The sequence below is a fragment of the Zeugodacus cucurbitae genome, chromosome 4 (genome assembly GCF_028554725.1).
Source record: "Zeugodacus cucurbitae isolate PBARC_wt_2022May chromosome 4, idZeuCucr1.2, whole genome shotgun sequence".
Classification (NCBI taxonomy): Eukaryota; Metazoa; Arthropoda; class Insecta; order Diptera; family Tephritidae; genus Zeugodacus; species Zeugodacus cucurbitae.
Window position 1 is genome coordinate 29,687,284 of NC_071669.1, and position 13,570 is coordinate 29,700,853.

A 13,570-nucleotide genomic window follows, 5' to 3' on the forward strand; every position below is an offset into this window, starting at 1 on the left:
GTTTTGTTTTTCGACTCTTAGGGCAATGTAAAATTTGTATAATATGGGATAGGATATAACTTAAACGGGAACGCGAAGAAACTAACAGCCCTATTCTCATGCCCTCACAAAAATCACCACACTCACTATTGTGAGTTTTTTGGATTTTGTGATGATTACCTTATGCTGGAGAAAATTCAAAAGCTCAAATGCTTACAATTTTCTCAAATATCTGTGACCTGAGAAAGCAGCCATCACAATACAAAACTATTTGTGTTTGTTTTGGTTTTTAGCAATATTTGTAAACAAATGTGTAAATATTTGCGTGCTATAACGAGCATGGAGGAATTGTTCTTTGAAAAAATGGCCTCTATAAAAGTTCAGTTATCGAATAATTGTGTTTAACCGAATCTGGAGCAATTTGGACGTACCTTGCATTTTCATTTGTTAGCGATTTGCTGCCTAAGTCCTAAAACTCTACGATCCGATAAGGACGCATTATTTTTGTAAAGCAAAGGACACTGACGCACAGCCTCTATAGACGAAGATTTACACCCAGGTTATTTTTATACTCTCGCGACAAAGTTGCTACGAGAATATTATAGTTTTGTCTACATAACGGTTGGTTGCAAGTCCAAAACTAAACGAGTTAGATATAGGGTTATATATATCAAAATGATAAGGTGACGAAAAAAGTTCAAATCCGGACTCTGTCCGTCCGTGTGTCCGTCCGTCCGTGCAAGCTGTAACTTGAGTAAAAATTTAGATATCTTAATGAAAATGAAATTGGAAGACGTATTTCTTGGCACCATAAGATTCGTTAAGTTCGAAAATGTGCGTAATCGGACCATTGCCACTCCCACAAAATGGCGATAACCGAAAATTTGGTACAAAGGATTGTTCTAGGAAAGGGCGTATTTGGATGTAATTTTTTTGGGGAATTGGGCGTGGCCCCGCCCACTACTATGTTTTTTGTACATATCTCGCAAACTAATTAAGCTATATCAAGGAAACTTTCTAGAGTCGTTTCTTTTAGGTACTACCTTATACCGTCCAAAAATGAAGGAAATCGGGTCATACGGCCCACCTCCCATACAAAGGTTATATTAAAAATTACTAAAAATGCAGTAAGTTCAGTAAGGAAAACAACCAGAAACCTTAAATTTCATTGTAAAGATGGCACAGAAGAGCTGCTCTCAAAATGGTTTACAAAATTTTAAATGGGCGTGGTTCCGCCCACTTATGGGTCAAAAACCATATCTTCCTTACTTGTTTTATAATTCTTTTGTTTTTTAACTTTCGACTGTAAATACGCATTTTCATTTGTTTACAAATTTTACATCAATTTGTATTTATTTTGAATTTATTTCTTTTGAAACAACTGTTTGACAGCAAAATGCTTTTCACCTCAATTGGTGACTTTTTTAAGCTTTTTTCTTATGAGGTTCGAGCCAGAATAGACTCACAAAATATACGTCACAAGAAACCTCACAAATTTTTCTTCACAACTCAGTTATGAGGTTTTTTCAGAATAGGGCTGTAACACCCCAATTGAATTGTGCAGTTAAAAATACAAATACGTGAAAAAAATATTTTATTTGAATCAAAATATAAACAAGTAAGGAAGGGCTAAGTTCGGGTGTAACCGAACATTTTATACTCTCGCAATTTAATTTATTTATTTAACTTTATTTATATTATATAATACACAATTTGACCCACATATTCGTCATATATATTGTATAAAGTCCATTGAAAGTTGGAAACCATAATATTAGGTTAGAAGCATCGATATCTTCACTAGTACTTACTTTATATATTGTAAAGTAAACGATTCAGATTGTCTTCAAAGTTCTGGTATCTAGGAAGTATGCGTGGTTGTGAAGCGATTTGGCCTATTTTCACAACATATCCTTGGGATGTAAGGAAACTATTACAAACCAAGTTTCATTGAAATCGGTCGAGTAGTTCCTGAGATATGGTTTTTGACCCATAAGTGGGCGACGCCACGCCCATTTTCCATTCTGTAAAAAAATCTGAGTGCAGCTTCCATATGCCATTTCTTATGTGAAATTTAGTGTTTCTGACGTTTTTCGTTGGTGAGTTAACCCACTTTTAATAATTTTCAACCTAACTTTTGTATGTTAGGTGGGCGTGGTTATGATCCGATTTCTTTAATTTTTGTACTGTATTAGGAAGTGGCTAAACAAAACGACTGCAGAAAGTTTGGTTTATATTGCTCTATTGGTTTGCGAGATATGTACAAAAAACTTAGTAGGGGCCGGGGCCACGCCCACTTCCCCAAAAAAATTACATCCAAATATGCCCCTTCATAGTGCGATCCTTCATACCAAATTTTATTTCCATAGCATTATTTATGGCTTAGTTATGGCACTTTATGTGTTTTCGGTTTTCGCCATTTTGTGGGCGTGTCAGTGGTCCGATTTTGCTCAACCAAACCTTCCTATGGTGCCAAGTTTCATCAAGATATCTTAATTTTTACTCAAGTTACAGCTTGCACAGACGGACGGACGGACGGACGGACGGACAGACAGACATTCGGATTTGAACTCCACTCTTCACCATGATCACTTTGGTATATATAACCCTATATCTAACTCGTTTAGTTTTGGGCGTTACAAACAACCGTTATGTGAACAAAACTATAATACTCTCTTTAGCAACTTTTGTTGGGAGAGTATAAAAAGAACTATGTTTAGTAGTTAAGCATTATTTTTCATGAGTCGGGAGAAAGGCTTGAATGTCGCATTAATGCGACGGCTAATTAGAGATCGTTCCACTAGTGAAGTACGCTAAGAATTAAAATGTTGTTATTTGTTATGGTTACTATATTTTGTATATTTTCAATTAGATTTGAGAGATATTACGGTGTACACATCAAACAAAGCATTTTCGTACTTGTTGGCCGCATTTTAAATCCACAAACCGATTAACTGCTGTCCCTCCAATTATGAAGATTTGCGCAACTCTACGATTCTTTGCTGAATGTAGCTATCAGAAAGGCCAAGGGAATGACTTCGGAATTTCAAAACTTAAATACAATGTCAGCGATTCTTACCACATTTATGCAACAGAAAATATGCCCAAAACATATAAAATTTAAAATAAGTGTATAAGAGACAAATACTACTAAAATAATAAATAAAAACAATGAAACAGAATTTCCTGGTGTAATCCGATGAATGAATCGAACAGATGTGCACATTTCAGCACCTGCAACATCTGTATAATAATATCTATATCTACAGAAGAATCTAAATCAAATCTTACAAATTGCTTAAAAATATAGTACTATTAAAATATTAGCTTCTGCAATTCGTTTCCAGCCCTATGTGGTCACATGAATCTATTTATTTCGGCTTCAAAGCCATTCTATTGTACCTGCGGATGGTTTTGCATTTATTTGAAATAATATTTAAAAAGCAACTCATAAAAATTATATATTAATGTATATACTGCTTTACCCTGTATCCCCTGTTGAATCTCCAACAAAAATAAGTTTATGATACACTATTGATATCTGTTTATGAAGAAAATGTTGGTTTATATTTCCTGGATGTGCCTGGTGGAAATGAAAAGACATTCCTCAAGCCATTAGTTTTAGCCACTGTTCGTGTGAGATCCAACGTTGTGGTTTCAGTTACTTTTTCCGGAATAGCTGCCACATCGTTAGAAGAATTGCCTACGCTCCTTCAAAACTAAAATTAACGACAGATCTTCTAAATGTTAAAGAATCAACATGAAAACTTGCAAGACACTCTACGATGGCCCAAGTTTTATCAGCATCGAAAAAGATCATATGGGGCGATTGCACCATGGTACATAAACGTTCATTGGAAGCACTTAAAGGAACATTAAAAGATCTTCCTAATGGTTTAAGATGTTTTAGAGTCGCAGTGATTTTACTGGCTGGCGATTTCCCAAAAACTGACATAAAAGATCAACTGTTGCCGACGAAATAAACTTGGATTTTTCCTGGCTACATGGGACGAGTACTGGCGAAGATTCAAAACTTTTCTTGCTTGCTCATGGTTACTGTTGTTGTTGCAATCGTATTTTAGGTTTTTCCCCACCTTATTCAGACAAATTTTTGTGGTTTTTATCTACTTAATGTAATATTTAAGAAAAATCCCAAAGTGAAAGCTCTGAAAGTTTTCGTTCAGAGTCCTTCTAATGCAGTATATTTAATTTTTTTGTCCCTGAATAATATTGTATATAGTCCTTAGCTTAATATTAAAAAATTTGGACACCTATTTCTTATTTTTTCATTGAAATAATAAAAATATACCAATTGATTAACCTTCTCGTGAACTCATTTGCAAGACAATTCTGATTTCCAATTAGATCTGTAGTTCCAATTAGCTATCTTATTCGAGGCCTATCTTATGTTTTTGCTTTTGTTGTTTTTTTAACATATTCTATTACTAGATATATCTTATAATAATACTGTAAAAGAAAAATCATAAAAACTAAACCTTTATTATAGAAATTTAATGTCAAATTTGATTTTTTGTATCAATTTGCATTTTGCAAAGAATTGACAAACTGTAAATAACTTATAACTAATTGTAACGATGTCGCAAAATATGATCACATAAGCGGGGGGTAAATCAACCCTTGAAAGTTGAAATGTCGTCTATCACAATTAGGGTATTCACAAGGTGTCATATTGTGTCATATCGTCATATTGTCATATTTTTTTATGACTGTCATATCAACACTGTTGTTGTTTCACATGCAAAATTAAAATATGACTGATACAACACTGCATGGTATGTTTCTTGAGTTCGCTATTCTATACCCCTACAAACTTGCTGCCGAATTTTTTCGGTTTTTTGCGACATATGCCTAGTACTGCAGTAACCGGTAACTTTTTGGAACCGGTTTTTTTTTTGGGACACACTCGTGGCAGTGTGGGCGGTCGGTGGGTGGGGCTTTTGGGCGTTTTGGGGTAAAACTTCGACGAGTAGGTAGTCGGTTTTCTTTGAAGAACCGGTTTTTTTGGGTCGGTCAGTGGTCGGTTTTGCTCGTGCCCTTCTGCCCGAACACTTCTCAACCAACTTATACCGCACATTGTGTATATCTGGAAAATACGGACATATATCTGGTTTTGGCATCAGCAAAAATCGCTATGATTATGTGTAGGGATGGAAAAGTCGACTCTGACTTTAGTCGAAAATCGATCTTTTATTAGAAATAATAGACTTTTTAGGATCGATTCAAGCTTGTCTTGAATCGATTAAAATCGACTTTTACTCGATGACTTTGACAGTTGATGAATTAAGATAATCACTATAAGATTACTTTTAAAAGCACAATACAAAGTACAAAGTACCAATCGAAGCGTTTCTTTATAAATAGCTTCTTTCTGATTTTCTGATTGGTCTATAACAATATAATGTTTATATTGCCGCCGGTAATTGATGTAATTAACTTTTTAATATACGGTACATAGTATTGAACAATTCTTTATCATGGCTCCCAGTTTGATATGGGCCTATTGCACAAAAGTTAACAATGGCAGTAAAGTTAAGTGTGATTTATGTCATAAACAGTTTTTGTTTAATAAAAGCACATCAACAATGATGAAGCACTTACAATGGGCCTCATGCATAAAACGTGAGCTTGAGCTCCGACTCGATTTTTTGAGTAAAAGGTGCTTGTCGTATGCATAATAAAATTTGATGTGTTTGCTTTTTCTCGCTGCTTCGGTTTGATCTCATCTTGCTCAGTTTGAACGAAGTTAGATGAGCTAGTGCTCATTGTCATATGCATAAAAACAAGCTTTTGCTTTCTTTTGTGAGCTCTTGCTCAAATTTTGTTGAGGCTGCCTTATAGTTGACTCGCGTACACTCGGAGTCGCGTTTTTGAGGAGTCAGAAGAATAACATAGTGGTGCCCTCAGTAACATTGATAAAATTTGACTAAATTTAATATTTTGTGCAGATCCTATATTCCAAACTGGTATAATCACAAAGTTGCTACGAGAGTATAATAGTTTTGTTCACAAACTAAACGAGTTAGATATAGAGTTTTATTTATACCAAAGTGATCAGGGTGACGAGTAGAGTTCAAATCCGGATATCTTGAGTGCTAACTTGAGTAAAAATAGTCACATATCTTGGTGAAACTTGGCACACTTATTTCTTGGCACCATAGGAAAGTTGTTTTCGAAAATGGGCTAAATCGAACCACTGCCACGTCCACAAAATGGCGGAACCCAAAAAGGCAAAAAGTGCCATACCTAAGCCATAAATAAAGCTATAAAAGTAAAATTAGGTACAAAGTATCGCACTGTAAAGGGGCATATTTGCATGTAATTTTTGTACATATCTCGTAAACTACTAAAGCTTTCTAAAACCATTTCTTTTAATCGGATTATAACCACGCCCACCTCCCATACAAAGGTTATTTTGGAATCTATTAAAAATGTTTTAATTCAGTAAGGGAAAATACCAGAAACCTGTAATCATTACTACAACTTCATTATCATGATGGTGCATAAATGCTGCACTCAAATTGGTATACAAAATTTTAAATTTGCTCCTCCCACGTATGGGTCAAAAACCATATCACAGAAACTAATCCACCAATTTCAATGAAATTCGGTTCATAATAATTTCCTGACATCCCAATAATATGTTGTGAAAATAGGCCAAATCGGTTCACAACCACGCCTACTTTCTATATACCAGAACTGTGACGTCAATCTGAATCGTTTACTTTACGATATGTAAAGAACTTTGCGCAAATGCTGCATTTATAGTGTGGCATCGCCCTTCTAAAAACCGAAATTGGACCATAAGTTTAAAATTTATAGGGAATATTTTTCTTCTAATAATATGTCTCCGTGACAAAAATGGGTTCCATGTACCTAATATTAAGGTTTCCAACTTTCAATGTACTTTATACCATATATATGACGAATATGTGGGTCAAATTGTGTATTATAGTAATAAAATTAAATGATTAATCGCAATTTAGAGAGTATAAACTGTTCGGTTACACCCTAACTTAGTGCTTTCCCCGTTAATTGAATGCCCAATTTTTGCTCAATTTCTTTTACACATGTTTCTAGTGTGTGTCTTTTATTTTTAATGCTTGGTAATTGACCCTTTTCTAGCAAATATTTATTTTGTTTTAGTTTTTCTACTAAAAATTTAGAAATGTCGTAAGTTTCTATTTTATTATTATTATTTGATCCTACTTCTACTTTTCTTTCATTTGACGACACGTTTGCACTTCTATAACATTAGATGTTTGATCTCCCTTTGCTCAAGTAATTGCAATTGGTTTGAACTCATTTTTATGCATACGAAATTGAGCAAAAGCTGTTGCTGTTTGATCGAACTCGACTTACGAGCAATTGCTCACATGCCTCAACTCAGCGCTTTTACTCGTTTTTATGCATGAGGCCCATTGTAGAACAGAATATTTTATGTGTTTTATGTACAAAATTATTTTGAATAATTATAACTATAATTCCAGTGACTACTTAGGTAACAAATGATTAGTTAATTTATTGCAAGTATCAACAAATACAATGAGATGCAACAAACATACGAATATCACCTGCAGGAAGTGGTATTGACGAAACGTAACGGCGGCACGCGGGTGTACTTTCCTGTTTGAGCGATGCAGGCGTGTTCAATGGTAAAGATGTTCAATGATGAAGATGCAATGACGATAATGTCCAACGATGTAGTCTATTACTAACTGTGTGCGAACGATGACGATGTATTCAATGGAGAGGATCCAACGACGACAATGTCCAACGATGCAGTCTAATACTGAATGTGTGTGAACGATGACGATGTATTCAATGGAGAAGATCCAACGCCGATAATGTCCAACGATGCAGTCTAATACTGACAACCAAACTCCGAAATGATGTGCGAACAACGAAACAACTTACTCGTGCCCCACTTTGGGCGCCAAAAAATGTAGGGTTATAAGTTGTTTTATAACCGCGCAAATTTGCAAAAAGCGAAAAAAAGGGCCGAGTAATGACACTGTATGGTGGTCATCTATTATACTGCCTTTATTGCAAAATTCTTTCCCTTAAATAATATTCTGAACAATATTTTGAAATAATATAATACTAATAATAGAATAATTCGATAATACGAACAGGCCTGACAATTAATGTGTTAGTTATTTCGGAAAACTACTGTACTTCAATGTATATTGCACAGCTCTGTGCAATGCTTCGAAAAGATTTCTACCGATTACCTACCTACATTTAAATTTAAGCTTAAAAAAAGATTACCTACCTACAACAAAAACAAACTACAGTATAATATTGCACCTCACAGGTCGATTAGTACTTTGCGGGATGCCTCTTACTACCAATAACTGCTTTCATACGTTTCAGCATGGATTCTACCAATTTCTTTGTATAGTTTGGAACAAATTCTATTTGTAAACCCCCAAGTCGGCTTTATATCTAATTTGGTATTTTCGCATGTTCCAAAACTGACCACAGATTCTCAATTGCATTCAAATCTGAAGATTGCGCTGGTGTTTGTACTATGTGGATAGTTCCAAATAAGCCAACTTTGCCCAACTCCTAATATGTCCTTCTTTATCTTGGTAGTACCGAAAGTCATCAAAAGTATTTAATTTAGCGGCATTTTGTAGCAAATATCGTTTCAAAATGTCCAGATACACACTCTAGCACATATTACATTACATTACATGTTCTCCACCATGTTTCACGGTACTACGTAGATTTTGCGGTTGTAGCTCAGCAATTGGTTTTGTCCATACATATATATTTCTATCCGATCTAAAGAGGTTGAAATAACTCTCATCTGCAAAAATTACGGTGTTCCAGAAGCTTTAAGGCTTATATAACTGTTCGTTTGCAACCGTCAACCTTGCACTTCGAGTTTTAGCATTCATCAATGGTTTATTTTGGGCTGTGCGGCTATTTAAATCACCTTCTCTGAGCATTCTTCTTTTGGTTTTGGGAAGGTTGTTATTCCCAAGTATTTTTTCCATTTCGTTGCTTTAAGTTGGAGTACTTAAATAGCGATTTTCTCGTATTTTCCGTACAATCCAACGGTAGTCACTTCCGTTAAATATTTTATTATGAGCCGATTTATTTTATTTACGACACGATTTTCAAGAACGTCTTTAACATATACTTATATATACTTTACAAATGACAATACTAAAATGTCAAAATTTTTAAATATTATTCCAAGATAGCCAACATTTATAGCAGAATTTACTTTACATCCGAAAATCGGCACCAAGCTGTCGCCGCTAGCGGTAAACATTTGTGTATCATTTTGGATGTGAGCTTGTATTTCGGTATACGACCATGTTTTTACTTAACGCTTGGAAAAAATAAATAATTTTTGCGTTTTTTTGTTTTAAGATTAAACATATATGTACCTATAGAATAAATTAGCAAAAGTTTTTAATTTCGAAATACAGTGAAACTTCTCTAACTCGAATCACTATATTCCACAAAAAACTTCGAGTTAGAGAGACTTCGAGTTATAGAATTTTCACTGAAACATAAATTTTTTTCAAAAAGCTGGAAAATAAAGATTTATACCCAGTTTTAGTTATTTTCTTCGCATAAAGTTTCATAAATTAGTTTGTTGCAGTTTGATATTGTTTGGCTCTTGACGTCTGTATCATATGCCTGAAATATCATATTTTTGTTCGCCTCCTTACAATATAGAGGGACTCTTTTAAAATTCTGCCCCGATGGTAGAATTTTAAATTTTGTATTATGCCCTGGTCGAAAAGTTCAAATTATGGAAGCAAATTTGTATGCAATTTTACTTCTATTGCCAATTCAAGAGTTCGAGTTATGGAGAACTTCGAGTTAAAGAAGTTTGAGTTATGGAAGGATATTTGTATGAAATTTGATTTCTAAACGCTATTGTCAATTCAAAAGTTTGGGTTATGGAGTTCTTCGAGTTATAAAAGGTCGAATTATGGAAGTTCCACTGTATAAACATGATTTTTTACTAAGCGATTTTTCATTTCGTTGCTGTATCATTTTGGCTGTGAGCCACAGTATTTTAATAAACGTATAAAAAAGCGATACATATCAATAGGAAGCGACGCCACCAGCTGAGAGTATTTTGACGATTTTGATGCGGCTTATGGGAGTCGGCACTCAATTCAGCCACCATTGAAAAATTGTGTTACCCTTCTTTGCAAATCCCACATGCGAAGAGAGTGAAGGAGAAGCGGACATTTGTGTTGGACGCGCGAGAAAATGCTCCAGGAAATTGTCAAATGAAACAAAATGAAACAAACCGACATGAAAAGCTAATAAAACTAGAAAAGGAAACTTGGAAAAACAAAAGGGAAAAAAATGCTGTTTTAAGGGCATTACGATAAATCCTAAATCCAAACTGGTGTTTCGTTGATTAGCAATTTAGGAGTAATTTCAAGGCCGAATTGCCGTTTGTCTGCCTACTAACAGGTGCCAAGTTGCCCCTATTCCCATTATAACTGGGCGTTGAAAATGAGTGAAATCGGTTCAGGAATTACCTCAACCCTCATGTACTATATATGCTGATTTTCGTTATTCTATTGGACTTTATTTCAAATTGTGTGTAATAAAACTACATCAATAAATTGCGAGAGTATAAAATATTCGGTTGTCTTTCCCTACTTGTTACAAATTGTTTTGGGCTATCGACACAGCCTTATACAATGGTAAAAATATTTTAACAAAGCAATAATGACAACTTTCAAAATATTATTATTATTTTTTTTTTTTATAATTTTGTTGTCAATTCAAATAAAATCATCTTCTTGTTATCTTCCTCATAATTTTTCGATACATACTTACTTTCTAATCCTTCCCTGGTCTTCCATAAATATTTCAAAACTAAAATTAGCCAGATCGGTTTGGCCCTTCTAGACTTTTTTCAAGACTAACGACACAAATTGTTTGTATGGGTGATTAGAAAATTGTGAATTTAAGACTTTTTCAGGCAATTTTTCTAATTTTTTTCTCCGTAAGAACCATCCCGGTACCTCTAAAAACATTCTAAACAAAGAATTTGCGAAATCGGTTCAGCGGTTCTCGAGTTATGCGCTTCGCAACACATTTTGAGATTCATTTTTATATTATAGATAAAGATTTATTTCCCCTTCATTACTTTCGATAATATTTTGGGTAATATCAATTGTATCAGTACTCTAGTTTATTTGGGAGAAATTAACATCACAATCCGCTAAAGTTGTATCATCGCCATGACATAATATAAAATTATGTAATATATTATAGTTGAAAGGTCAATGTGCCTGAATATTCAAATTTTTTGCCTTAGAAGGCCGAACGACTGTACGACTAATACTCGTGAGGAACTGAAGTAGTAGTTACGCTTTTTCTCTTCTGGTGAAATAAGCCGAAACAAAAAATTTAATTATAATAATTGCGTGAGTAGGAAAAGAATACATCACTATCGTACTGCTCAATTCTTTTGAAAAAAGTATTTACCCTTGTTACTCGCCTTTTTTTAAATTGCTTTCAATAAAAGGCACATTTTTTCAGGCGATTCGTCTTTTTTTTCAAGATTTAACTTTGTTCATTATTCTCCTTTTCATAAATACAGTGGAACTTGCATTACTCGAACTTCTATAAGTCGGAGGTCTCCATAACTCGAACTTTTGAATTGGTAATAGCGTTTAGAGAGCAAATTTCATACAAATTTGCTTCCATAACCCAAACTTCTATTTACTATCAAGGAACACTTTTAAAGGAGTCTCGCATATTTGCAAGAATGTCGTAATATAAAATGCATGCAAAAATTAACAGCTGTTTTACGATATTGTAATTTTGTGATGTTGCCATACGTTTACAACGTTAAATGAGTACCACTATTATATTTTGATTCTTATAAGTAACATTTTGGCAAAACAAATAACATTTTTAATTCAGACATAAGTTTGAACTTTTCCTCTATGTTTGATGGAGACGACTGTGGTGATGTTTGTATCTTCGGCATATAGAGCCTTGAAAACCCAAGTTTCGATTTCGGCGATTTTTAGAAAGGGGCTGCCACACTATAAATGCAGTATTTATGCAAAGTTCTGTTCCGATATCCTCACTAGTGCTTACTTTACATATTGTAAGGTAAATTGAGATCAACTTCAAAGTTCTGGTATATAGGAAGTAGGCGTGGTTGTGAACCGATTTGGCCTATTTTCACAAAATATCATTGGGATGCAAGGAAAATATTACAAACCAAGTTTCATTGATATTGGTCGAGTAGTTTCGGTGATATTGTTTTTGACCCATAAGTGGGCGGAGCCACATCCACTTAAAATTTTGTATACCAATTCGGGTAGAGCTTTTCTGTCCCGGGCGGTTTTCTTTAAGCGGGATTCTTTTAAGTCCCTTTTCCGCTAAGTGTCTCAAAAGTCTTGCATGTTAAGAAGGGGCACTTAAGCGGGCATTGCTGTCTTTAATTTTTTAAACATACCGCGAGTTGTGAGTTTATACCCTCTTGTACATAGTTCGAATGACGTACATATTTTCGGTCGTTTAAGGTGTGTATGATTGTAATTTAAAAAAAGCTTTTGTTGAACTTGAACTTTTTTGTTCAATTTTTTTATCTACCCTTTCCGCTATTTATTAATGTATAAATTTTTAATTTGCTGCACGTTTGGCGTTGTCCACTTGATGAGACCAATGAACACGTTCGAGTTGGACTCAATACCTGCTCGGTGTAGCGGGAAGTAGAGCAAGGAGTTACTCTAATGATGTACAACATTGTATAGAGAAGTAGAGAAACTCCAAAAACCCACCTCCAGAAACTACTTTTGACATTTGAGCCAACATGGCCGCCTATGTTGAGCTAATTCATATTCCCCAAAAAGGGTTTCACATAATCAAGAATTTGAGTATTATTGTTTATTACCATTCGAATTTTTGGTATTATTATGATGTTATTTAGTTTTACGAAATTAAATTATATTAATTCTTCTTGATAGGGATGAATACCCAACATAATTATTTGAAAAATTATTTAATTGAAACGAGAAGATTTATTTTACTATAAGTGGGATTCTCGAAATAGCATTGTAATGTGATATTGCGATATGGTACGACAAGTTATCAGTAATTTAAATAGTATTATAATTTAATTATTTTGAAGTACTTATAGACACAATTAGGAATGGAAAATACAATTTATACATAAGTAAATATGCATGTGTATATTTTTATTGTAAATACAAATTGATTTTACGCGCTTAAATCAATGAATAAAAATGTTTTCATTATTCTTAAATTTGGAATTAGTATGAGGTATTGCAACAATTAGTGAAAAAAGGAACTCTTTTTTTATCGAAAAAGTATTAAATGCTTTCAAATAATCAATATTTTTTGTACAACTTTTCAATAAATTTCGCAAAAATTCTACAATGCAACCATTTTCCGGTAAAGCCATCTTGGATGCCCAAAGAAACTCACCCCCGGGGACTACTTGACAGTTCTCCATGAACCTCTCTCAGCTGTGGATTGTTTACGTTTTATCAGCTGATAGTTTCTCTACTTCTCTATACAATGATGTACAACTAAACTAAAA

The 13,570-nt window shown here is 34.1% G+C and overlaps 1 protein-coding gene across 2 annotated transcripts in view; it reads left to right on the plus strand.

The window, feature by feature from the left end:
* The window catches only part of LOC105219810 (acyl-coenzyme A thioesterase 13-like), a 138,937-nt gene that overhangs the window by 30,784 nt on the left and 94,583 nt on the right, over nucleotides 1-13,570 (plus strand). The window lies entirely within an intron of this gene.